Below are 27,662 nucleotides of genomic sequence, written 5' to 3' on the forward strand. Positions count from 1 at the left end.
ATGTGAAGACTTTATACAACTATTTTACAGGTAAGAAGCATCCCATTATATATATACACACATCTATATATATACATATATACATACATATATATATACATATATATATATATATATATATATATATATATATATATATATATATTCTTATGTTGATTGTAACATTGAATGTTGAATGGTTGGTGCCATATATTGCTTATTGTGAATAATACTGCAATGATCACAGGGGTGCCCATGTCTTTTCTAATTCATGTTTTCATACTCTTCAGATAGAAACCCAGAATTGGAATAGCTGGGTCATATATTTGTTCTATTTTTAATTTTCTGAAGAATTTTCATACTGTTTTCCATAGTGGCTGCACCAATTTACAATACTATCAACAGTGTAAGAGGGTTCCATTTTACCACATCCTTGCCAACACTTGTTATTTCTTGTCTTTTTCAGAATAACCATTCTAACAGGTGTGAGGTGATATCTCAATGTGATTTTGGTTTGCATGTCCCTAATAATTAGAGATGTTGACCATTTTTTCATTTGCTTGTTGGCCATCTGTAGATCTTCTTTGGAGAAACATCTATACAAAATGTCATATGGCCATTTTTTACTAGGGCTGTTTGTTGTTTTGTTGTTGTACTGTATGAGTGTTTTATATATTTTGAATATTAACATTTAGCTTATCTATTCAGATTATATAAACATTATCCTCTATTTAGGGAAATGTGGTATGGATATGGAGGAAGGATTTTAATGAATAAGTAAAAATATACCTGGCTTTTTTCTATTAAAGTGCCAAAGACAAATAGTTGCTACTGGGAATATCCAATCCTGCATTCTCCACAGACAATTGTAAATAAACCTCACCTATTTCAGGCCACTGTTTCAAAGACATAGTAACAGTTGAACAACTAGTGTGGCATGACTGCTATTGAATGAATAATAAAAACCTGAATACCTAAAAGGAAGGAAGAAAGAAAGAAATAAAGAAAGGAAGAAAGGAAGGAAGGAAGAAAGAGAGAGAGAGAGAGAGAGAGAGAGAGAGAGAAGAGAAGAGAAGAGAAGAGAAGAGAAGAGAAGAGAAGAGAAGAGAAGAGAAGAGAAGAGAAGAGAGAGAAAGGGAGAGAGAGAAAGGAAGAGAGGGAGAAAGAGAAAGAAGGTTTAAATACAACATATATATATATATATATATATAAAATTCGATGCATTGTAACATCAATTTTCTTAGTATAATTTAACCAAGAAATACAATGTTTTTGTTTAGCATATTCTTTATTTCTAGGCTAAAAAGATTTATCCTACCATCAGGAGCTAAAAATAAGACAGCTCTCTGGTTGATGTACTATTTCTAGAGTCAAAAATCAAAATGAATAAGACAATTTTGCATGCTAGATGATTCTTTACATGTATGTGTATACTGTAAAACCAAACTGTTGAAAGTACCATATCTTTTAATAAAGATGTTGGTATCTATCCTCTCCACACCAACAGCTGTTTCATACTTAATTCAAACATGGAACATATTAGTATTGGACAACATTGTATAATATATATATATATATATATATATATATATATATATATATATATACATATACATATTATATACATATATATTATATATTATGTATATATTATATATAATATATAATATATATATATATACACATACATATTATATAATTTGAGTACCATGTACACACAAACACATACATACACAGACACACACACCCACACACTCTCAAATGAGGTCGGACACTTAAGTTCTGGAACTCATCCTAGGACAAGTTCTACATACCTCATTGCTGAATATCACTATGGTCACCTTCAACGCATGTGCTTTCCTTGGGAAGGCTATGCACAGATGACAGTGATTAGTACACCTTTCAAAGCAATTTTGTAACTCTTCATCTGGAATGACCATCAGAGCTGTCATCATATTACACTTGATGTGCTGAATGTAATCAAAATGTCTTCCTTTCAATATTTCCTTTATCTTTGGGTCAAGAAAGAAGTCATTGGAGGCCAGATCAGGTGAGTAGGGAGGGTGTTTCAATACAGTGATTTGTTTACTGGCTAAAAACTCCCTCACAGACAGTGCTGTGTGAGCTGGTACATTGTCATGATGCAAGAGGCATGAATAGTTGGTGAAGAGTTCAGGTCGACTAACTTTCTCATGCAGCTTTTTCAGTAGTTCCAAACAGTAAACTTGGTTAACCGTTTGTCCAGTGGGTACAAATTCATAATGGATAATCCCTTGGATATCAAAAAAGGTTAGTAACATTGTTGCAACAAGTTAGCGAACTTAAGTGTCAGACCTCGTGTGTGTATGTGTGTGTGTGTATGTATGTATATATATATATATATATATATATATATATATATATATATATATATCTGCAATAAACTTTAGTAAAACTTTGAATGTTTTCAAACACACACAAGAATAAAAGGAATAATACAATAAATCCATTATAACTCTTACCTAGCTTCAATATCGATGAACATTATGTCATCCTTGGACAAGAATTATTTTTTCATTCTTTTTATTTTTTATTAGTTTAACGTGTACAAAGCATTGTTTTAGTTAGAAATTTACACCCTTCACAAAGTGATAACCCCCCCAATCTACTACCCCTCTGACATAGTATATAGTTGGTACAATACCATTGACTACATTCACTATGCTGTACTTTACATCCCGTTAATGAATATATATATATTTGACATTCAATATTACTCTACTTTAGCTTCGGGTATATAGCACAGTGGTCAGGCTGTGCTATATTACACAGCATATTAAAAGATTCCCCTGATAAGTCCAGTATCCATCTGGCACCCTACATAGTCCTTACAACATTATTGAAAATATTCCCCATACTGTACTTTATATCTCCATGATTATAACATTACCACTACTTTGTATTTTCTAATTCCTTCACCTTCTTCCCCATCACCTAATCTAGTAAACATCAGTGTTTTTTCCCCTGAGTCGATTTCTGTTTTGTTTGCTTGTTTATTTTGTTCTTCAGATTCTACATGTAATTGAGATCATATGGTATTTGTTTTTCAGTCTTATTTCACAGCATAATGCTCTCTAGGTCAATCCATGTTGTTGCAATGGTAAGATTTTATTCTTTCATGGCCAGGTTATACTCCATTGTATAGATATACCACAGTTTCTTTATCCAATTATCTATTTATGGGTATTTGGGTTGTTTCTGTAACTTAACTATCGTGAATAGTGTTGCAATGAACATTAATGTGCATTTTTTTTTTCAAATTAGTGTTTAGGATTTCTTTGGTTAGATACCCAAGAATGGAATTCCTGGGTCATAGGGTAGTTCCGTTTTCAATTTTCTGAGGAGCTTCCATACTATTTTCCATAGTGGCTGCATGTATCTCCAATCCTATCAACAGTGTATGAGGGTCACCTTTTCTCCACATCCTTGTCAACACTTGCTTTTTGTTGATTTACTGATGATAGCCAGGAATGAGATGGTATTTCATTGTGGTTTATATTTGCATTTCTCTAATGATTGAGCATTTTTTCATGTTTGCTGTCCATTTGTATGTCGTCTTTAAAGAAAGGTCTCTTCATGTCCTCTGTCCATTTTTTAATTGGGTTGTTTTTTTTTTTGGTGTTAAGTTGCATGACTTTGTTTTTGTATTAACCCCTTATCAGTTGAATTATTAGCAAAATTATTTGCCCATTCATGAGGATGCCTTTATGTGATACTTATGGTTTCCTTTACTGTGAAAAAACATTTTAGTTTGATGTAGTGCAACATGTTTATTTTATCTTTTCCTTCCCTTGCCCAAGGGCATACATCAGTAAAAATATTACTGAATGCAATGTGTGTGAATTTACTTCCTATATTTACTTCTAAGAGTTTTATGCTTTCAGATCTTACATTTAAGTCTTTAATCCATTTTGAATTTATTCTTGTAGGAGTTCTGCCAATTAAGTTCCTGAACTCATCCTAGAAAAAGTGCTACATAACTCATTGCTGAATATCACTTACCTTCAAAGTACTCCCTTTGGGAAACTACACACAATGCCAGTGACTAGTCCATTCTTCAAAGCAATTTTGGAATTCTTTTTCTGGAATGGCCATCACAGCTGTCATCATATTACCCTTGATATCCTGAATGTCATCAAAATGTCTTTCTTTCAGTATTTCCTCCATCTGTGGATAGAGAAAGAATTCATTGCGGGCCAGATCCCCCAATGAGTAGGGAGAATGTTCCAATAGTTATTTGTTTACTGACTAAAAACTCCCTGACAGACAGTGCCATGTGAGCTGGTGAATTGTCATGATGTAAGAGCCATAAATTGTTGGTGAAAAGTTTGGTCATCAAACTTTTTCATGCAACATTTTCAGCACTTTCAAATAGTAAACTTGGTTATCTGTCCAGCTGGTACAAATTAATAATGAATAATCTGTCTTATATAAAAAAAAGTTAGCAACATTGTTGCAACAAGTTTTCAAACTTAATGGGCAGACCTCGTATCTCAACATAACAAATGCCATATATGATAAACCCACTGATAACATCATATTCAATGCGGAAGAGCTGAAAACATTCCCCTTAAGATCAGGAACAGGAAAACGGTGCTCACTTTCACCACTTTTATTCAACATAGTTTGGAAGTTCTAGACAAAGTAATCAGAAAAGAAAAAGTTGCAGCTTTATTTATTGTGACCAAGACATGGAAACAACCAAAATGTCCCTCAATAGACAAATGGATAAAGAAGTTGTGGTATATATACACAATGGAATACTATTCGGTGGTAAGAAAAGATGAAATAGGACCATTTGTGACAACATGGTTGGCTCTTGAGGTTATAATGCTAAGCGAAATAAGTCAGACAGAAAAAGAAGAGAACTATATGATTTCACTTATATGTGGTATATAAAACTAAAAACAAAAGAACAAGACAAACAAATAAAGAAACAAAAACTCATAGACATAGACAATATTTTAGGGATTACCAAAGATTGGGAGGGGGTCTCTAGAAGAGGGACAAAAAGGGGTCTAATATATGGTGATGGAAAGAGAACTGACTCTGGATGGTGAACACACAATGTGAGATATGGATAATGTATTGCAGATTTTTACACCTGAAATCTATGTAACTTTACTAACAATTGAAACCCCAATAAACTTTAATTAAAAAAAAAAGAAAGAAATAAAAGACATCCAAATTGGAAAGGAGGAAATAAAATTGTCAGTATTCGCAGGTGACATGATACTGTATAGAGAACCCCAAATAACCCACAAAACCAATTATTAAAATGATAAATAAATTTAGTAAAGTAGCAGGACACAAAATTAATACTCAGAAGTCAGTTGTATTTGTATACATCAATAACAAACTACCAGAAGGAGAAATTAAGAAACAATTCCATTTCCAATTGCTTCAAAAACAATAAAATTTTTAGGAATAAATTTAATCTAGGAAGTAAAAGATCTGGACTCAGAAAATTATAAGACTTTGAAGAGAGAAATTAAAGAAGATACAAATAAATGGAAACATATACCATGATCATGGATAGGCAGAATTAATATAGTTAAAATTTTATGGAACCTTAAAAAACCCTGAATACCCATGGCAATCTTGGGAACTGAAAACAAACTGGGAGGTATCACGATACTTGACATCAAATTACACTTCAAGGCTATAGTAATCAAAACAGCATGGTACTGGCATAAAAACAGATACATAGATCAATGGAACAGAATAGAACCCAGAAAGAAATCTGTGCCTATATGGTCATTCAATCTATGACAATGGAAGCGAGAATTTACATTGGGGTAAAGACAGTCTATTTAATAAATAGTGCTAGGAAAACTAGACAGATACATGCAAAAAATGGATATGGTACACCTTACACCATATGAGTATGATCGCTCTATTTTCACTTTGCTAAGAGTTTCTTTCATAAATCGCTGCTGGATTTTGTCAAATACTTTTTCTGCATCAAAAATGACCATATGATTTGCATTTTTTCATTTTGTTAATGTGGTCTATCACGTTAATTAATTTGCATATGTTGAACCAACTTTGCATACTGAGAAAGAATCCCATTTGATCATGGTGTATGATCTTTTTAATGTATTGCTGAATTCGGTTTGCTAATATTTTGTTGAAGGTTTTTGCATTTATGTTCATTACGGATATCGACCTATAGTGTTCGTGCTTGCTTGCTTGCTTGCTTGCTTGCTTCCTTCCTTCCTTCCTTCCTTCCTTCCTTCCTTCCTTCCTTCCTTCCTTCCTTCCTTCCTTCCTTCCTTCCTTCCTTTTTTACTTTTCTTTCTTTTTTTGTAACGTCTTTGTCTGATTTTGGGATTAGGTAATAGTGGCCTGGTAAAATGAGTTTAGGAACTTTCCCTTCTTCTGGTTGTTTTGGAAGAGTTTGAGGAGAATAGGTGTTAATTCTTTTCTTGGTAAGATTCACCTGTGAAACTGTGTGGTCCAAGACTTTTGTTTATTTGGAGCTTGTTGATTACTGATTCAATTTCACTGGTAGTAATTTGTCTGTTAAGATTTTCTGTTTCTTCATCATTCAGCCTTGGAAAATTGTATACTTCTAGGAATTTATCTATTTTTTTCCAGTTTGTCTAATTTGTTGGTGTATAGTTGCTCATACTATTTTTTTTTTTTTTTTTTTTTTTTTTTTGGTATTTCTGTGATGTCTTTTGTCACTTTTTCTCTTTTATTTCTGATTTTATTAATTGGAGTGCTTTCTCTTTTTTCCTGATGAGTCTGGCTACAAGTTTGTCAATTTTGTTTATCTTTTAAACAAAACCAGCTCTTGGTTTCCTTTTTTCTTTTCTTTTCTTTTTCTTTTGTCTCTATTTCATTTATTTCTGCTCTGATCCCATTCTTTCTTTGTACTTACTTTGGGCTTATTTTAATGTTCTTTTCCCAGGTTACTTAGGTATAAAGACAGACTGTTGATTTCAGATTTTTCTTGTTCCTTTATGTAGGCCTGCTTTGCTATAAATTTTGCTCTTAGGACTGCATTCACTGCATCTGATAGGTTTGGGGTCATTGTGTTTTCATTTTTGTTTGTCTCAATGTATCTTTGATTTCTTCCTTGATCTCTTTGTTGACCCATTTATTACTTAGTACCATGTTATTTGGTTTCCATGTGTTTGTGTGTTTTCCAATTTTCTTCTCGCAATTGATTTCTACTTTCATAGAACTGTGGTCAGATAATATGCTTGATATGATTTCAGTCTTCTTAAATTTAGTGAGATTGTGGTCTATCTTCGAAAATGTTCCATGTGCACTTGAACACAATGCATATTCTGATGCTTTGTGGTGAAATGTTGTAGAAATATTGATTAAATCTAATTGGTCTAATCTGTCATTCAAGGCCACTGTTTCCACATTGATTTTCTGTCTGGAAGATCTGTCCATTGGTGTTAGTGGGGTGTTGAAGTCCCCTACCATGGTAATATAACTGTTGATCTCTGTCTTTATGTTGGATAATATGCATTTTATATATTTAGGTGCTCCTAAGTTGCATGCATAAATGTTTACTAGCATTATGTCCCATTGTTGGATTGATCCCTTTATTATTATGTATAGCCCTTCTTTGTATTTTTTTTGTAGTCTTTTTTAAAGTCTACTTTGTCTAGTACAAGTATTGCTGTCCTAGCTATTTCTCATTACCATTTGCATGAAATATTTTTTTTTCCATCACTTTGTTTTTAGTCTTTGTGTGTCTTTTGATCTGAGGTGGGTGTCTCGTAAACAGCATATGCCTGGGTCTTTTTTTCTTATCCACTCAGCCACCTTATGTATTTTGATTGGAGTAGTTAATCCATTTTCATTTAAAGTGATTATTGATAGATACATAGTTATTGCCATTTTGTTATTCATATTTATGGTCTTTGTTAGTTCCTTTTCATCTTTCTTCTGCTTAAAGAAGCCCTTTTAACACTTCCTGCAATACTGTCTTGGTGGTAATTAGTTCCTTTAGCTTATTCTTTTCTGGGAAGCTCTTTATCTCTCCTTCAATTTTAAATGATAGCCTTGCTGAATAAACCGATCTTAGTTGTAGGTCTTTGTTTTTCATCACTTTTAATATTAACTGCCACTCCCTTCTGGCCTGCAAAATTTCTGTAGAAAAGTTAGCTGATAGTCTTATAGGAGCTCCCTTGTAAGTAACTAGTTGTCTTTCTCTTGCTGCTTTTAGGATTCTCTCTTGGTGTTTAACCTTTGACATTTTAACTGTGATGTGTCTTTGTGTGGGCCCATTTGGGTTCATCTTGTTTGGGACTCTCTGTACTTCCTGGGTTTGTATGTAATATTTCTTCACCAGGTTAGGGAAGTATTCACTCATTATTTCTTCAAATAAGTTCTCAATCCCTTGCTCCCTCTCTTCTCCTCTGGTACTCCTATGATGCAAATGTTGTTATGTTTAATGTTGTTCCACAGGTCTCTTAGACTATTTTCATTGTTTTTCATTTATTTTTTATTTTTGTTGTTCTGATTGTGTGAATTCTGCCACTTTGTCTTCTAAACTGCTGATTTGAGCCTCTGCTTCATCTAGTCTGCCGGGGCTTCCTTTTAGTTCATTCTTCATTTCAGTTACAGTATTCTTTGTTTCTGACTGGTTATTTTGCATGGTTTCTATCCACTTCTTTATGCTTTCTATCTCTTTGTTGAAATTCTCACTAAGTTCCTTAAGCATTCCTATAATCATTGTTTTAAACTCTGTCTCTGTTAGGTTGATTGCCTCCATTTCATCTAGTTCCATTTCTGGAGGTTTCTTCTGTTCTTTTATTTGGGATATGCTTCTTTGTTTCCTCATCAGGCTGCCCCTCTTTGTTTGTTTCTATGTATTAGTAGATCACCTATGTCTCTCAGTCTTTGCTGGGTGGCCTTATGTAGTACATGTCCTTCACAGCCAAATTGTGAAGTCTGCCAAACCCCTGTGCATGTGTTCCATAGGTTTCCCTTGTGTTGGGTCTGTTCTGTTGTAGTTGAATCTTGATTGCTTTTGGCTTGTCAGTGGGTGGAATTGACTTCCAGTGTGATTAGCTATGTGATTGTCCTATACCCACAGTGTATGAGCTGCTGCATGAGGGGTTACCCCTCAGAGGAGGCTTTGCCCTGATAAGCTCTTCTACCTGTTTAGAACCCTTTTTGGTGTGCCACCTCTGGGTCTAACCAGGTAGTGCTCTGGTATGGTCTGAAGCTGGCCTCTGGGTGTGTTGTTTCTGAAGATGGTCTCTTGAGTGTGGCTCTTCTACAGGGCAATTTCAGCTCTGCATGTTACCGGCCCGTAGCTACCTGGTAGGTACTTCAAAGCTATATATGGTTGGAAGCTGCTCATGCTGGACCTGGAAGCATGGGGGTGTGGCCTCATTGTTAACTAAGTTTCTCTGCCACCAATATTGGGCCTTTGAGAGCTTAGTAGAAGGACAAGGTCCCCCTAGGCCTGTTGCCACCTGTCAGCTGCCCGTAAGGCCCAGATGTTGAAAGAATCTCCTTAGGAACTTTTATCTGGCTGGTTGACCTGGTGTTGAGGGTGGCATCAATGATGCAGCACTAGCTGGGCAGGGTAGAGTTCAAGTGAGTCATGAGTGGTTTTTACAACATTAATGCAGATTCAGATCTTTAGCCTATACCTGGCCTGTAGCCACCTTGTATAGTGCCCTGAGTACATTGCAGCCATCTGCTATCAGGCTCACAAATTCCCAAGGGCTCTTCCTGTGTGGTTGTGGTACAGTTTTGTGGTAACTGCTCCCCACCAAAATCTTCCAAGGCCATTGGGAATTATGTACTGCTGTAACAAACCTCTTCTTGGGTTCTTGGGCTGGGGACAGTCACCCAGGAGCCCAGAGTGTCCAATATGTAGCTATAGGTGGGCAGGGCAGGGTTACAGGGGGCTAAAGGGTATGGTCAGTGGTTTCTACTAATTCAGTTTAGTTTTGGCTCTTGGAACATCCTGGAATTGAAACAAAACAAAACAATAGCAACAAGAAAACAAATACACACTAGTGGAAAAACAATAAACAATAATACAAAAAACAGTGAAACAAAACACAAAAAACAAATCAAAATAAAGTTGAAAAGAGAAAAAACTCCAAAAAACAAAACAAAACAAACAAAATAACACAAAACACACAAAACAAGAAAAACAGGAAAAAATAAGAAGGAATGTAAAAGAAAACGAGAGAAAACAAAAAGCCATCACCTGTCTATGCTGCAGTGGAGGTCTGTTGTTGTTGAAAGTTTCTCTGAGGCTAGTGGAGGTGGGGCCTCTGGAAATGCAGCTCTAGATGGGAAAAGCAGGCTTCCTGGGTGCTATGGGGTATGGTTGGTGGTTTCTACAGAATCATTGCAGTTTCTGCTCCAGCCTGCAAAAACGTGCTGAGAACACCACGGAGAGCCACCTCTGTGAGCAGGTCACCTGGGTCTCAAGGCACCACTTCTGTGGGGGGATGTGGAGGGTGATAGAGCTCTGAGCTTCTGAAATCCCAATGCTGCCCTTGCAGCCTACTGCTTAGCCTGTGTGTCTCAGCAGTTCTAGTTGCCCCACAGGGACACACCAAGAAATGTGGGGGCAGGGTGGGCTGTGAGAGGTGGCTGGATCATTTGTGCCTCTGATCAGCCCAGAGCTGTCTCACCCCTATAGCTCTTTCCCTATTGCTGGACTTTGCATCTGGAGGACGCATGCTCCAGTTCTCAGCTGTGTAGTTATTCTGTTCTTTAATCGGACACTGCTACAGTTTCGTCTGGAGCCCGCTTCTAACAATGGGTGGGTGGGTGTGGAGCGAACTCTGCATGGGTGGGGGAAGGTGGCCAGGCTCCATGTCTTTATTTTCTGCTTTCTGCCTGGCAGTGAGGGTTTAAACCACAGTTATAACTTCAGGTCTCTGTACTGAACACTGGGTTCAGCCTTCTTATGTGCTAATCTCTCAGGCAGGACTGTAGGCCACAAGGTGTGCACGTGCAGCCAGGCTTGTTCTCTCTCCTGAGGCTGCAGTAAGAGCCAGTCTGCATCCTGGGGCCCCATGGCACACATCTCTGCATTTCCCCTTTCCCTCCTCTCCCAGTCACCCAATTGGCCCACACACCCAATTCGCCCACCTTCAGGTGATTCCATATGAAGGTCTCCAAGGAATTCCTGTGTGATGAGCAGGGAATCCTTTGTTGAATTATAGCTATTCAATTTGTTGTAACTTCCAGGGGAGAGTTCAAGAAGCACTCCTCACACCATCACTTCTGTGACATCATTCTTGATTGCCATATATAAATCAGCAAGCAGATATATCAGTGGGTAGGGTAATTTCAGCTCGGCTTGGTTCAAATTTATAAATACTTAATTAGCATGATTCAAATTAAATCTGGCAAACAGTTTTAGTATTCAGTGGAAATCAAAAAGCTGGTCCAAATATCCAAAATTGTAGAATTTTAAATGCCTTACATGTACCCATTATTTAGTAGATCAAACAGGGAGAAATAAATAATTGCAGGGTTAATTTTTTTTTTTTTCCCTGTGGAAAAACTCTTTAGTTCAATATTGTCTCATTCACTTATTTTAGCTTTTACTTCTCTTGCCTTTGAGGTCAAATTCATAAAATCCTCTTTGAACATAAGTTTAGTACCTATATTTTCTTATATGCATTTTATTGTTTCAGGTCGTATGTTTAGGACTTTGATACATTTTGATTAATTTTGGTACACAGTGATGGATAGCAGTCTAGTTATCTCTTTGGCAAATAGCTTTACAATTCTCCTAGCATCATTTATTGAAGAGGCTGTCTTTTCTCCAACATATGTTTTTGGCTGCTTTGTCAAAAACTATCTGTCCATATTTATGTGGGTTTATTTCTGGGGTTTTCATGTGTTCCATTGGTCTATGAGTCTCTTTTTCTGCCAAAACCATAATGTTTTGTTTATTGTTGCTGTATAGTACAATCTGCAGTCAGGGAGTGTGATACCTCAAGTATTATTCTTTTTTATTAGGATTGTTTTGGCTATTCATGGTCCATTGACAAAATAAAGAGACAATCAATTGAATGGGAGAAGATATTTGCAAACAATGCCTCCAATAAGTGGTTAATATACAATACATGTAAGGAACTCATTCACTACAACAACAAAAATCAAATAATCAAAAAATGGGCAAAGGACTTGAATACACATTTCTCAATGAAGACATACAGATGCCCAATAGATATGTGAAAAGATGCTCAACATCACTAATCATCAAAGAAATGTAAATAAAACCACAATGTGATATCACCTCACACCAATTAGAATGGCTATCATCAGCAAGACAAATAATAACAAGTATTAGAGAGGCTGTGGAGAAAAAGGAAACCTCATACACTGTTGATGGGATTGCATTTGGTACAGCCATTATGGAAGGCACTATGGATGTTCCAAAAAATTATGGAGAGACGTCATCAAAATCGCAGCGTGAGGTGAGCCTCTGTAAATCTCCCATGCAATTTACAACAAATGGAACAACCTATAACTGCACAAAGGACTTCCTACGCAGCGATAGGCAACATGAAAAGGCCCACGACGAAATTCACCTAAAGGTGGACAAATCACTCTAGTGGGGAAGGAGGAAAGGGAAAAGTGCGGAGACGGAGACGTATGGGCACAGGACACAAACCTAATCAGTGCTCCGAGCATGCTGCATCCTGGAGCTACTGCAGCTGCGGGAGAGGGAAGAACGCGGACTGCTAGGGCTCCGTTTACGGCCCACAGGGCTGACGGAACAGCATATAACACGACTGAACCCAATGCTCATGGCAGAGACCTCTGAACAAAGAGTGAGGAAATATGGCTGAAAACAGTGGTTTAAGCCCTCATTGCCGAGCAGAGAGCAGACGCCTTAGGCACTGAGACTAGCCACCCCCTCCCTGCCATACCAGACCTCGACCAGCCCCCACCTGCCCGGTGCCAGAAGAAGAACAGTAGCAGTGTCAGATCAAAAGAACAGAATAATTGCTGTTCGGAGAAATGTGGACTGCAGACAAAGATTTGCAGCCCAACTAGTTCCGGCAAAGGGGAGGGAGCTGTGGAAGCAGGACCGGCTGTGGTGGGGGTCGCCGCCATTGCTGTGGGCCATCTCTCACAACTCACCCCGCCATGGTCCCACCTATCTGGGTAGACTCCTGCAGGAGTAACAGAACTGCTGAAATATACGCGCTCTGAATATGGTGCAGGAAGAGATTTGGAACTTCAAAAGCTCTCCGCATACCAACACGGACACGATGCTCTGTGACCTATGCAAACTATTCACAGAGGAGAAGCCCATCTCCCACGGAATACCCCCATTGTGTGAGAAGCTGGAATAGTGCAGAGAAAACATAGTACTACCATGTGAGAGAGAAAAAAAGGCTGCAGTCGGAAAAAAAATAAAACATTCTACAAACAAGTACTGGAAAACAAAAGAAAGACCTCTTCCTATCAACCTGTTGCAGAAGCCACTCCTGTAGATGTCTAGGAAGAGAAACAATAAATCAGTAATTTCAATGAATAACCAAGGCAACAAGACAGCTCAGAAAGAAAGTGAAAAATCTCCAGAAAAGGAATTTAATATATGGAAATATGTGACTTAAATGAAAGAGAATTCAAGATTGCAGTTCTGAAAAAAACTCAATGAGATGCAAGACAACACAGAAAGGCAGTTTAATGAACTCAGAAACAAAAGAACAACATGAGCATTTTACAAAAGAGACAGAAACTTTAAAAAAGAACCAAACAGAATTTATGGAGATTAAGAACCCTATAGAAGAAATTAAAAATCAAATACCCAGCTTAGGTAGCAGACTTGACTAGATGGAGGAAAGAATCAGTGACATCGAAGATAGAACCTGGAAATTACACAGATGGAAGAAGAAATACACTTGAGACTTAAAAGAAATGAAAGAACTCTACAAGAACTTTCAGACTCCATCAGAAAGAGCACTATAAGAATAATGGGCATACCAGAAGGAGAAGAAAGAGAGAAGGGAACAGAGAATATCTTCAAACAATTTGTTGATGAGAACTTCCCAACCTTGTGGACAGAACTGGATCCTCGAATCCAAAAAGCAAATAGAACACCTAATTACCTCAATCCCAACAGGCCTTCTACAAGGCACACTGTATTGAAGCTGTCTAAAATCAATGACAAAGAAACAATCCTCAAGGCAACCAGGGAAAAGAAGACGGTAACCTACAAAGGAAAACCCATTAGATTATCATCAGATTTTTCAGCAGAAACTCTACAACCCAGGAGGAAGTGGAATCAAATATTTAAACTGTTGAAAGAGAGAAATTATGATCCAAGAATAGCATAACCAGCAAAGATATCCTTTAGATATGAAGGAGGAATAAAGACCTTTCCAAACATAGATAAGCTGAGGGAATTTTCTAATACACGACCTGCACTACAAGATATACTAAAGGAGGCTATTCGCCCACCATCAACAGGGACAATTTGTGGCAACCAAAACATAAAAAGGGGGAGAGTATAGGCCTGAACTGGAATATAGGAATGGAGAATGTAAGCGTGCTGAAGAAAATGGAGCACTGAATATCAAACTTCTTTTAAATAAAATTAAGGGTAACCACTCAAAAAAAAAATCTAGAACTGAAATATACACTGTAATAAAAGAAGAAACAGAGGGAAACATCATAGAATACCACCACACAGAAATAATAGACAACAACAAAAAGGCACAGAAACAATGGAGACACAGGCTTACCAGAAAAATAAAGATAGAATGACAGGAAATCCTCACATATCAATAATCACCCTAAATGTAAATGGACTGAATTCACCAATAAAAAGATACGGAGTAGCAGATTGGATCAAAACACTAAGCCCAACCATATGCTGTCTCCAAGAGACATATCTCAGCTACAAGGACAAGCATAGACTCAAAGTGAAAGAATGGAAATTGACACTCCAAGCAAATGGTACCCAGAAAAAATCAGGTGTAGCCATAATGATATCAGATGAAACAGACTTCAGGGTGAAAAAGATAACAAGAGACATAGATGGACATTTCATAATGGTGAAGGGGACTGTACAACAAGACATAACAGTCATCAATATTTATGCCCCCAATCAGGGAGCACCGAAATATACCAAACAACTACTAACAGAACTAAAGAAAGAAATTGACCAAAACACAATTATACAAGGGGACTTAAGTACATCATTGACAGCTATGGATAGATCATCCAAACAGAAAATAAATAAGGTAAGAGCAGCCCTACATGACACATTAGATGAAATGGACATAATTGACATAAATAGAGCACTTCATCCTAAAAACCTCAGACTATACATTTTTTTTCTAGTGTACATGGAACATTTTCAAGGATAGACCATAAATTGGGACATAAAATCAACCTAAGCAAATTTAAGAAGATTGAAATCATACCAAGCATATTCTCTGTTCACAACGCTTTGAAATTGGATGTCAACTGCAAAAAGAAAGCAAGAAAAAACACAAATACATGGAGATTAAACAACATACTTCTAAAGAAGGACTGGGTCAAAGAAGAAAATAGAGGAGAGATCAAAAGATACATAGAAACAAATGACAATGAAAATACATCCTACCAAATTTTTTTTGGATGCAGTCAAAGCACTTTTAAGAGCGAGATTTATATCATTACAGGCCTAGCTCAAGAAACAAGAAAAATCTCAGATAAATAATCTCCTGTTACACCTTAAAGAACTAGAAAAAGAAGAACAAATGAAACTAAGGTCACCAGAAGAAAGGAAATAACAAAAATCAGAGCAGAACTAAATTAAATAGAGAACAAAATGACAATAGAAAAGAAATTAATGTGACAAAGAGCTTGTTCTTTAAAAAGATTAACAAAATTGACAAACTCTTGGCTAGACTCACTAAGATAAAATGAGAAGACACTAATTAACAAAATCAGAAATGGAAAAGAGGAAGTCATCACGGATGTCACAGAAATACAAAGGATCATCCAAAAATACTATGAAGGACTATGTGCCACCAAATTCAATAACTTAAAAGAAATGGACAAGTACTTAGAAACATATAGCCTTCGTAGGCTAAACCATGAAAAACTGGAAAATCTGAACAGACAGATCACCAGTAATAAAATTGAATCAGTCATCCAAAACCTTCCCAAAAGCAAAAGTCCAAGACCAGATGGTTTCACTAGTGAATTCTAGCAAACCTTCAAAGAGAATCTAATACCAATCCTGCTGAAACTCTTCCAAAAAATTGAAGAAGAGACAGTACTCCCCAACTCATTTTATGAGGTCAACATTACCATGATACCATAACCTTGTAAGGACAACACAAAAAAGAAAACTACAGACCTATATCTCTGATGAACACTGATGCAGAAATCCTAAAAAAAAATTCTAGCAAATCGAATACAACAATGCATTAAAAAGATTATTCATAACAACCAAGTTTGGTTTAACCCCCGAGTACAAGGATGGTTCAAAACCCCCAAATACATCAATGTGATACATCACATAAACAAAATAAAGGAGACAAATCATATGATTATATCAATTGATGCAGAAAAAGCATTTGACAAGATACAACATCCATTTATGATTAAGACACTTAATAAAATAGGTGTAGAAGGAAAACACCTTAACATAATAAAGGCCATAAATGACAAACCCACAGCTAATCTCATAACTGATGGTGAAAAACCAAAGCCCTTTGCTCTATGTTCAGGAACACGACAGGGATGTCCCCTATCACCTCTGCTTTTCAACATAGTGTTGGAAGTCATTGCCAGAGCAATCAGGCAAGAGTAAGAACTAAAAGCCATCAAAACTGGGAATGAAGAAGTTAAATTATCACTCTTTGCAGATGACATGATGCTATATATAGTAAACCCTAAAGACTCCACTGAAAAGCTGTTAGAAACAATCAACGAATAAAGTAAAGTTGCCGGCTACAAAATTCAAAATTAACGTACAAAAGTCCATTGCATTCCTATATACTAACAATGAAATCTCAGAGAAATAAATACAAAAATAAGTTACTTTTGCAATTGCAGCAAAAAGAATAAATTGTATAGGAATAAACTTAACGAAGTATGTGAAAGACCAAAAGCTGAAAACTACAAGACATTTCTAAAAATAATTGAAGAAGACACAAAGAAATGGAAAGGCATTCCATGCTCATGGATTGGAAGAATCAACATAGTTACAATGGCCATATTACCCAAAGCAACATACAGATTTAATGCAATATCCATCAAAATCCCAATGGCGTTTTTTAAAGAAGTAGAACAAATAATCGCCAGATTTACTTGGAACCACAAAAGACCCCGAATAGACAAAGCAATCTTACGGAAAAAGAACAATACTGGAGGTATCACACACTCCCTGACTTTAGCTTGTACTACAGGGTTGCAATAATCAAAACAGCATGGTATTGGCAGAAAAACAGACACATAGACTAATGGAATAGAACTGAGAACTCAAAATAAAGCCACATAAATATGGACAGATAATTTTTGACAAAGAAGCAAAAAACTTACAATGGAGAAAAGACAGCTTCTTCAATAAATGGTTCAGGCAGAATTGGATAACCCCATGCAAAAGAATGAAACTAGACTGCTATCTGTCACCATGTTCCAAAATTAATTCAAAAACGGATCAAAGACTTAAGCATGAGACCTGAAGCAATAAACTGCATAGAAGAAAGCATAGTTAGTAAACTTATGGACGTTGGGTTCAAAGAGCATTTTATGAACTTGACTCCAAAGGCAATGGAAGTAAAAGCTAAAATAAACGAATGGGACTATATGAAACTTAAAAGCTTCTGCACAGCAAAAGAAACCATAGACAAAACAAAGAGACAACAACCTATAGATTTTGGCAAACAGTGCCTCTGATAAAGGGCTAATATCCAAAGTATACAGGGAACTTTTGAAACTCAGCAACATGAAAACAAGCAACCCAATTGAAAATGGGCAGACGACCCAAATACACATTTCTCCAAGGAGGACATACAGATGGCAGAAAGACATAAGCAAAGATGCTCAACATCACTAATGATCAGAGAAATGCAAATAAAAACCACAATGAGATATCACCTCACCCCAGTTATTATGGTTGTCATCAACAAGAAAAATAGTAGCAAGTGTTGGAGAGGCTTTGGAGAAAAAGGAACTCTCATACAATGTTGCTGGGAATGCAAACTGGTGCAGCTGTTATGGAAGGCATTGTATTGTTTCCTCAAAAAATTACGGATAGAATTACCATATGACCCAGCAATCCCTCTCCTGGGTATCTACCCACAAAATCTGAAAACATTTATACACAAAGACATGTGTGCTCCAATCTTCATTGCAGCTTTATTTACGGTGGCCAAGACAATGAAACCACCAAAATGTCCTTCGATAGATGAACAGATAAAGAAGGTGTGGTATATATACACAATGGAATACTATTCGGCGGTAAGAAAAGATGAAATAGGACCATTTGTGACAACATGGATGGATCTTGATAGTATAATGCTAAGCGAAATAAGTCAGACAGAAAAAGCAGAGTACCATATGATTTCACTGATATGTAGTATATAAACCAAAAACAACAAAAGAACAAGACAAACAAATGAGAAACAAAAACTCATAGACACAGACAGTAGTTTAGCTGTTACCAGAGGGTAAGGGGGAAGGGGTTGGGAGATGAGGGTAAGGGGGAACAAATATATGGTGATGGAAGGAGAACTGACTCTGGGTCGTGAACACACAATGGGATTTATAGATGATGTAATACAGAATTGTAGACCTGAAATCTATGTAATTTTACTATCAATTGTCACCCCAATAAACTTTTAAAATATATGAATATAATTACCATATGACCCAGCAATCCCTCTCCTGGGTATCTACACAAAGATTCTGAAAACATTTATCTGTAAATACATATGTGCTCTGATTTTCATTGTGGCTTTATGGTGGCCAAGACATGGAAACAACCAAAGGGCTTTCGGTGGATGATTGGATAAAGAAGATGTGCTGTAAATACACAATGGAATACTGTTCTACCATAATGAAAGATGAAATAGTGCCATTTGCAACAAGATGAATAGATCTTGACATTATTATGCTAAGCGAAATAAGTCAGACAGAAAAAGTTGAAAACTGTATGATTTCCCTGATATGTGGGGTATAAATTTGAAAGCCACAAAAGGAACAAGACAAACAAATAAAGAAACAAAAACTCATAGAGACAGACAACAGTTTAGTGGTTTCCAGAAGGTCAGGGTGCAAGGGTGGTAGAATGAAATATAGGGTAAACAGAATGAAATACATGGTGATGGAAGGAGAACTGACTCTGGGTGGTGAACCCATAATGTGATATTGATGATGTATTACAGAATCACCTGAAACCTATGCAATTTTACTAACAACTGTCACCCCAATTTAACTTTAATCTTTTTAAAAAGAAAGAGGGACACCTCGGTCTCCAGCAGCCCTCTGTCTCACTCAGCTACGATCTCCAGTGGTTTTCACAGCAAGAAGTTATGGGGACTTATCTTGCCAACACTAGAACCCTGGGTTGAGAAGCCTGGTGTGTGAATGGGACCCCTGCCTCCTCAGGGGGCACCTCCGCAGTCAAGACAGCTCTCCTGATTTTTAATGGTCACATGTGGATGTGGGACCAGCCTATTCCATGTCTCCAACCTTCCTACCAGTCCTGATGTGGCTTTTTCTGTATGTCCTTAATTATAGGACTTTTGTTCAGCTAGACTTCATATTGTTTTCAATGATGGCTACTCTATAATTTAGTTGTTATTTTGATATGATCATGGGAGGAGGTAAGCACAGTATTTACCTACTCAGCCATTATGACAAGATACTTATATTAAGTTTTGAAATTGGCAAGTGAATCTTTCAATGTTTTTTTTTTTTTTTCATGAATTTTTTGTTTTGTTTTGTTTTGCTGTTGGTCCCTTGAATTTCATATTAATTATGGATTGACTTGTTAGTTTCTGCAAAAAGTTCAACTGGGATTTTTCTTATGAAACATGTTGAATCCATAGATAAATTTGGGGAATATTACAATGTTAATGGTATTAAATCTTCTGATTCAGGAACATGAGATATCTTTCTAAATATTTAGATCTTTCATTTATTTCCATAATGTATTATGGTTTTTAGAACACAGTTTTAAATTTTTCTGTTGTTTACTCCTAAGTATGAAGCTATTGTATATGAAATCGTTTTAATTTCATTTTCACATTTTTCATTTCAGGTGTTTAGAAATACAATTGATTTTTGTTTATGGATTGTGTATCCTCCAAGCTTGCTGAACATGTTTATTAACTCTAAGTATTTATGAGTGAATTTATTAAAGTTTTATAAAAATAAATAAATAAATAAATAAATAAATAAATAAATAAATAAATGATAAATAAAATAAAACTATGTATAGTTTTTCAAAGTTGTCCAATTTTTGGCATAAAGTTTCACAATATATTCGTAACATCCTTTTTGTTTCTATAAAGTTGACTGCAATGCCTCACATTCATAGTTGTTTATACCAATCTAAGTCTCAGTTACTTTTTTTTCATCAGTGTACCTAAATGTTTGTCTCTTTCATTGATCTTTTTAAAAATAAATTTTTTAGTTTAAAATATTCTTTAATGTTTTCTATACTCTTTTTTATTTATTTTCACTAATATTTATTATTTACTTCTTTCTACTTGCTTTTGGTATGGTCTGCTGTTTGTTTTTTTCCCCCAGTGTCTTCATGGAGAAGTTTAGGGTATTGATGAGAGTGTTTTTTGTTTTGTTTTGTTTTGGTTTTAATATGAGCATTTACAACTATAAATTTCCCTTTTAGTACCACTTTATCAACATCCTTTAAGAGTTAATATGTTGTATCTTATTTGTCAACCATCTTAATGTATTTTCTAATTTCTCCTGTGATTTCCTGTTTGACCCATTGGTTATTTAGGAATATTTTGCTTAATAGTTTTGTATTTGTGCATTTTCCATTTTTTATAATTAGGTTCATAATTTCACTTCAATGTGTTCAAGGAATACATTTTTATTACTTCAATCATTTTAAATTTATTGAAACTCTCATTATGGCTTGTCATACAGTCTACTCTGTAAGTGTACAATGAGCACTTGAGGAGAAAAATATGAATTTTATTATTAATGGATAGAGTGTTCTATAAATATGTGCTATTTCTAGTTGGTTCACAGTATTCTTCAAGTTTTCTGTTTCTTATTGTGCTAATGCTTAGCTATTCTGTCCATTACTGAAAGTGAAACATTAAAGTTTCCAACTATTATTGTTGTTAAACTGTCTATTTTTCCCTACAATTCTGTCAGTTTTTGGTTGATGTATATTGAGAATCTGATGTTAGTCACATATATATTTATAATTGTTATATCTTTCAAATGATTTACATATGATTATTAATTTCCCTCTTTAACTCCAGCAACTTTTTTTAATGTGTATTTCGTTTGATATTAGTTTCGTCATGTCAACTTTTTTATGGTTGCTGTTTGCATAATACAACTTTTTCCATCATTTTACTTTTATCTATTTGTATCTTTGAATATGAAGTGTTCAGCGTATAATTGGATCTTGTTTTTTTGCTCAGTCTGACAATCTTTGCCTTTCAAATGTACTGCTTAGTACACCGAATTTTTGTTATACACATTACATTAAATTACTATGTTAATCATTTTAAGTGTACAGTATAGTAGCATTAACTGCATGCACTTTGTTGTGCAGTAGATATCTTAAACTTTTTCATCTTAAAACTAAAACTCAGTATTTAATGAAAAACTCCTCATTTCGTCCTCCACTCCATCAGCTCCTGGCAATCATTTTATATTTACTATTTCTATGAGTTTGATTATTCAGATACTGCTATAGATTGAATGTTCATGTCTCTCCCCCCATCAACATGTTGAAACCAGTTCCCAATGTGATGGCACTTGGAAATGGAGCCTTTGGAAGGTCATTATATCATGAATGGGAAGCTATTATGAATGAGATTGGTATCCTTATAAAAAGAGAACCTAGATGGGCAGGGGGGTGGGGATAAGGGGAAGGTGAGAGGTTTTGGGAACGTACAGAGGGATAGTGGATGGGGGGAGGGGGGTTCACACAGTGTGAGGGATATAAATGATAAATGTCTAAGTTTTGCTTTGTCTTGTGCACCTGAAACTGATTAATAAAAAAACAAAAAACAAACAAACAAACAAAAAAAAAAACAAAAAAAACAAATGGGAAACAAAACCTCATAGACAGAGACAATAGTTTAGTGGTTACCAGAGGGTAAGGGGAGAGGGGGTGATAGTTGAGGGTAAAGGGGATCAAATATATGGTGATGGAAGGAGAACTGACTCTGGGTGGTGAACACACAATGTGATTTATAGATGATGTACTAATGAACTGTACACCTGAAATCTATGTAACTTTACTAACAATTGTCACCGCGATAAAATTTAATTAAAAAAAAAAAAAGAAAAAAAAAAAAGAGAACCTAGAAAGCTTCATATTAGCTTCTGCCATGTGAGGACACAGCAATAAGACAGCCTTCTATAAACCATGAAGCAGGCCTTCACCAGACAGTGAATCTACTGGTACCTTGATCTTGTATTTAACAGACTCCAGAACTGTGAAAAATAAATCTCTGTTTATAAGCTATACAGTCTATGGAATTTTTGTTACAGTAGCCCAAAAAGACAGAGAGATATGTTGTACAAATATATTCATTCAGTGTTTGTCTTTTTGTTACTGGCTTAGTTCACCTGCCAAAATGTCCTCAAAATTCATCCATGTTATAGCATATGGCAGGGTTAATTTATATTTAAGGATGAATAATATCCCATTGTATACATATACCACATATTCTTATCAATTCATCCATTGATAGACATTTGGTTTGCTTCCACCTCTTGGCTATTGTGAAGATGATGCAATGAACACAGGTGTGCTAATTTGTCTTTGAGATCCTGTGTTAAATTCCTTTGGATACATTCAAGAAGTGGAGTTGCTGGATCATGTGGTAATTCTATTTTCAATTTTTGAAGAATCTCTATACTATTTTTCAAGTAGTTGCACCATTTTATATTCCCACCAACAGTTCAAAAGGGAGCCAGTTTCTCCAAATCCTGGTCTTAACTTGCTATTTTCTGTTTCTTTGTTTAAAATTTTACAGTGCCCATTCTAACTGCTGTGAGATAATTATTTTTTGTTATTTTAATTTGAATTCCTCTGATGATTAATGAGTTAGACATCTTTTCATATGTTTGTTGGCCATTTGTTTATCTTTGGAGAAATATCTATTCAAGCTCTTTGCACATTTTAAAATCTGGTTATTTGATTTTTGTTGTTGAGTTGTAGGAGAATTTTATGTATTCTGGTTATTAATTCTTGACCAGATATATGGTTTCAAATATTTCCTCTCATTCTGTGTGTTGCCTTTTCACTCTGTTGATTGTTTTCTATGACGTGAAGAAGTTTTAAACTTTGATGTAGTCCCATTTGTCTATTTTTTTTCTTTTGTTGCCTGTACCCTTGGTGTGATAGCCAAAAAATATTTGCCAAGACCAAAGTCATGAAACTTCTTGTCTATGTTTTCTCATCATAGTTTTATAGTTTCACATCTTAGATTATGGTCTTTAGCTCATTTTCAGTTGATTTTTATATGTAGTTAAAGACAGGATCCAACCTAATTCTTGTGCATGTGGATATCCAGTTTTTACAACACCATTTGGTGGAAAGGCTATCCTTTCCCCGTTATGTTGTTTGATATCCTTGTATAAGATCATTTGGTTATATATGCAATAATTTATTTCTAGGATTTCTATTCTGTTTCATTGGAGTATATGCCGATCTTTATGATAGTACCAAACTGTTTTGAGTATCGTAGACTTGTAAAACGAAGTGAATACTCTGGCTTTTTTCTTGTCTGGATTTTTTCTATCATTGTTGTTGTTTTTTTGTTTTATTTTGTTTCTATTTGGGATGCAATGAGATTAAATATGACTTTCAGGAGTTTTTTATTATTATTGAGAAAAAAATGTCATTGGGAATTTGATCAGGATTGCATTGAATCTGTGTGTCATTTAAGGTAGTGTGGACATTTAAAAAATATTAAGCCTTCCAATCCAGGAACATGTAATATTTATTTGTATTTATTTGTGTCTTCTTTAATGTCTTTCAGCAATGTTTTATAGTTTTCAGTGCACAAGTTTTTGCCTCCTTGGCTAAGTCTATTCCCAAATATTTTACTTTTTAAAATGCTATTGTAGAGAGGGGAGCAAGACAGCACAGTAGATAAATACTGTGCTTGCCTCCTCCCATGACTACAATAAAATTACAACTGAATTATAAAGCAATCAACCTGGAGAACCATCTGATTACTAACTGAACAGAAGTTCTATAACTAAAGATACAAAGAAGAAGCTACATCAAGACAGGCAGTAAGGAGCAGAGACATGAAACAGACCAACCCCAAACCTGCACTGAGAATTGGAAGGGATATCTCAGCCACAGATGTCCACCTGGACGAGTGAGGGACCCCAGGCCCACATTGAGCTCCCCAACCCTCAGTGCCAGTGATGGGAAAAAGAGTCCCCACAACATCTGGCCATTAAAAACAGTGGTGATTCTGCCCATGCAGGTGAGACAAAAGGCTGCTGGAAATCCAGGCATCCTCATAAAGGAGCAGCACACAAACTCATTTGTAAGCACTCACTCTAGGTTATGGCAGTGGGACAGTGACTCAGGAGGTGCCAGAGTATACAGGGAGAGACTGAGTTGTGTGGCTTCAGGACAAGGACTGGATGGACAGTCACCATTTTCCCTGTGTAGAACCTTTCTCCTGAGACTACAAGCAGGCACCATCTTTCCTGTGTTGCGCCTCCCCCAACATTGTCAAATCTGAATCTGCATTGAACTGGTGAGCTCTGCTTGCTCCACATTGATGACTCCCTGGGACCATGCACCACTCAATTTGCATGCCACAGGATGTTCTTTCAGCAGCATACAGCTATCCTCAACTCACATACCACTGGAGGCAATTTTGTGACCAGCAGGCAACCACAGCCCATGGTACAGAGTTTCTTGGACAACTCACAGGGATCAGCAAGACCCATGCCTTGGTATGCTCTGAGCCTTTTACTTATTAGCTCCAGGCTCTGGACTGGCACCAAACCAGAATCTATATTAACCTCATGAACACCACTCGCCCAACCCTGGTGACTCCCTAAGACCCATCACATGCAACTTTCATGCTGCACAAGGGTGTTCCAGTGTCTGAGCATTAGGGGAGCCAGCATGTGGCAACAGGCTTCAGGATATCCTGGGCTTTTTGTGGAGTTACACCAGGCCCAGTACTGGTGGCAGCCGTCACTGGTTTGCAATGTGACTTATCCCACCCACATCCAGGTCCAGCATAGGCAGTGACTAACTGTGTATCATTTGTAGCTCCTGTTAGGTAATCCTGGACAGTCACAGTCATCAACTGACCTGGGCCTGCACCAGAGGTCCTCCTAAGAGGTCTCAGAACCAAAATACATGGAGGCCAGGTTCAGACCACAACAGAACACTACACAATTAGCCCCACAAGTGACAGATCCAAAGGGTGGTCTCAGCTAGCACCAGAGCCTGCTAGTATGAGTCCATCTCTGCAAAGTTAGCCCCCTACACACAGCAGCCCATAAGCTATAGATGTGGCCAAACCCTATAGCCAGTCAGCCTGAGGATCAATCTCACCCACTGATATGTCTATAGCAATCAAAACTCGGTTACAACCCACACAGGGGGCACTCCTGGAGCAATCAGTCCAGGTGATCAAGCAAACTGCACCACAGGGCCCCACAGGACACCTACAACATAAGGCCATATAGCCAAGACTGTAGCAGATCTGCCTAATACATAAAAACAAACACAGAGAGGTAGCTAAAATGAAGAACCAAAGAAATATGTCCCAAGTGAAAGAACAGGAGAAATTTCCAGAAAGAAAGAACTAAACAAAATGGAGGTGAGCAAACTACCAGATACAGAATCCAAAATAATGTTTATAAAATTGCTAGAGGAACTTAGTGAAAACTTCCATAAAGAGATAACAAGCATAAAAAACAAAACAAACAAACAGAAACTATATGTTCAAGGGGCTTTATTAAGAAGGAAAGGGGGGGGGGAACATAAATATGAATAACAAAAAGGCAATAACTATGTATTTATCAGTAATCACTTTAAATGTAAATGATTAAATGTTCCAATCAAAAGACATAAGGTAGCTAAATGGATAAGAAAACAAGATCCATACATACTTATATGCTGTCTGCAAGAGAACCACTTCAGATCAAAATACACACACATACTGAATGTGAATGGATGGAAAAAGATATTTCATGTGAATGGAAACAAAAAATCTGGGGTAGCAATACTTACGTCAGACAACATAAACTTTAAAACAAATAAGAGACAAAGAGGGACATTATATAATTAAAAAGAGATCGATCAACAAGAGGATATGATCCTTGTAAACATTTATGCACCCAACATAGGAGCATCTAAATATATAAAGCAGATATGACTAGTATAAGGGAAGAAATCAACAGTAATACAATCATAGTATGGGACTTTAACACCTTGACACTAATAGACAGATCTTCCTGAAAGAAAATCAACAAGGAAACAGCAGCCTTAAATGACACACTAGACCAAATGGATCTGATTGATATTTTTGAAGCATTTGGTACTGAAGACTTCTATTGTTCCTGTATTGTGGTCTACTTTACCCTTTAGTCCTCTTAATATTTTCTTTATATCTTTAGATCCTCTTATGTTTGGTTTATACTTAAATTTATTAAATCTTTATTTTGATTTTATTCATTCATCATTATACAATGTCCTGCTTTGTCTCATAAATATTTTTTACTTAACTTACATTTTGGCTGATATAAGTATAGCCACTAAGGCCTGTATGAATTCAAATCTGTATCCTTGTCATTATATTTCTCTTTTCCTGTTTTTAATTTTTTTGCCTTCTATTTAATAACACTCTCTAAAATTCCACTATTACCATTCAAATATGTATAATTAAAACTCTTGAGAGAGTAATGCTGAGCGAAACAAGTCAGACAGAAAAAGCAGAGAACCATGTGATTTCACTGATATGTGGTATATAAACCAAAAACAACAAAAGAACAAGACAAACAAATGAGAAACAGAAACTCATAGACACGGACAATAGTTTAGTGGTTGCCAGAGGGTAAGGGGGGTGGGGGGTGGTGGGGGGGGTGAGGGTAAGGGGGATCGAATATATGGTGATGGAAGAACTGACTCTGGGTGATGAACATACAATGGGATTTATAGATGATGTAATACAGAATTGTACACCTGAAATCTATGTAATTTTACTAACAATTGTCACCCCAATAAATTTAATTAAAAAAAAAAAAAAAAAAAAAAAAAAACTCTGTGTTTGAGTAGGAACCATATTTTATGTGGTTTTTAAAGAAAAGACAAAATGATGTAACTGAAATAATATTGACCAGAAAATTAGCAGTCCAGGGTGCTAATCTCAAATCTACCGCTAAGTGGTCTAAAAGTGTTAATCAGTTCCAAATCCATTTTAAATTTAAGTTTGTCATCATTTTCTCCTAAAATGTATCTCTGAAAACAC

The sequence above is a fragment of the Rhinolophus sinicus genome, chromosome 18, assembly GCF_057876585.1.
Source record: "Rhinolophus sinicus isolate RSI-liver-muscle chromosome 18, RSI-T2T, whole genome shotgun sequence".
In the NCBI taxonomy this organism is placed as follows: domain Eukaryota; kingdom Metazoa; phylum Chordata; class Mammalia; order Chiroptera; family Rhinolophidae; genus Rhinolophus; species Rhinolophus sinicus.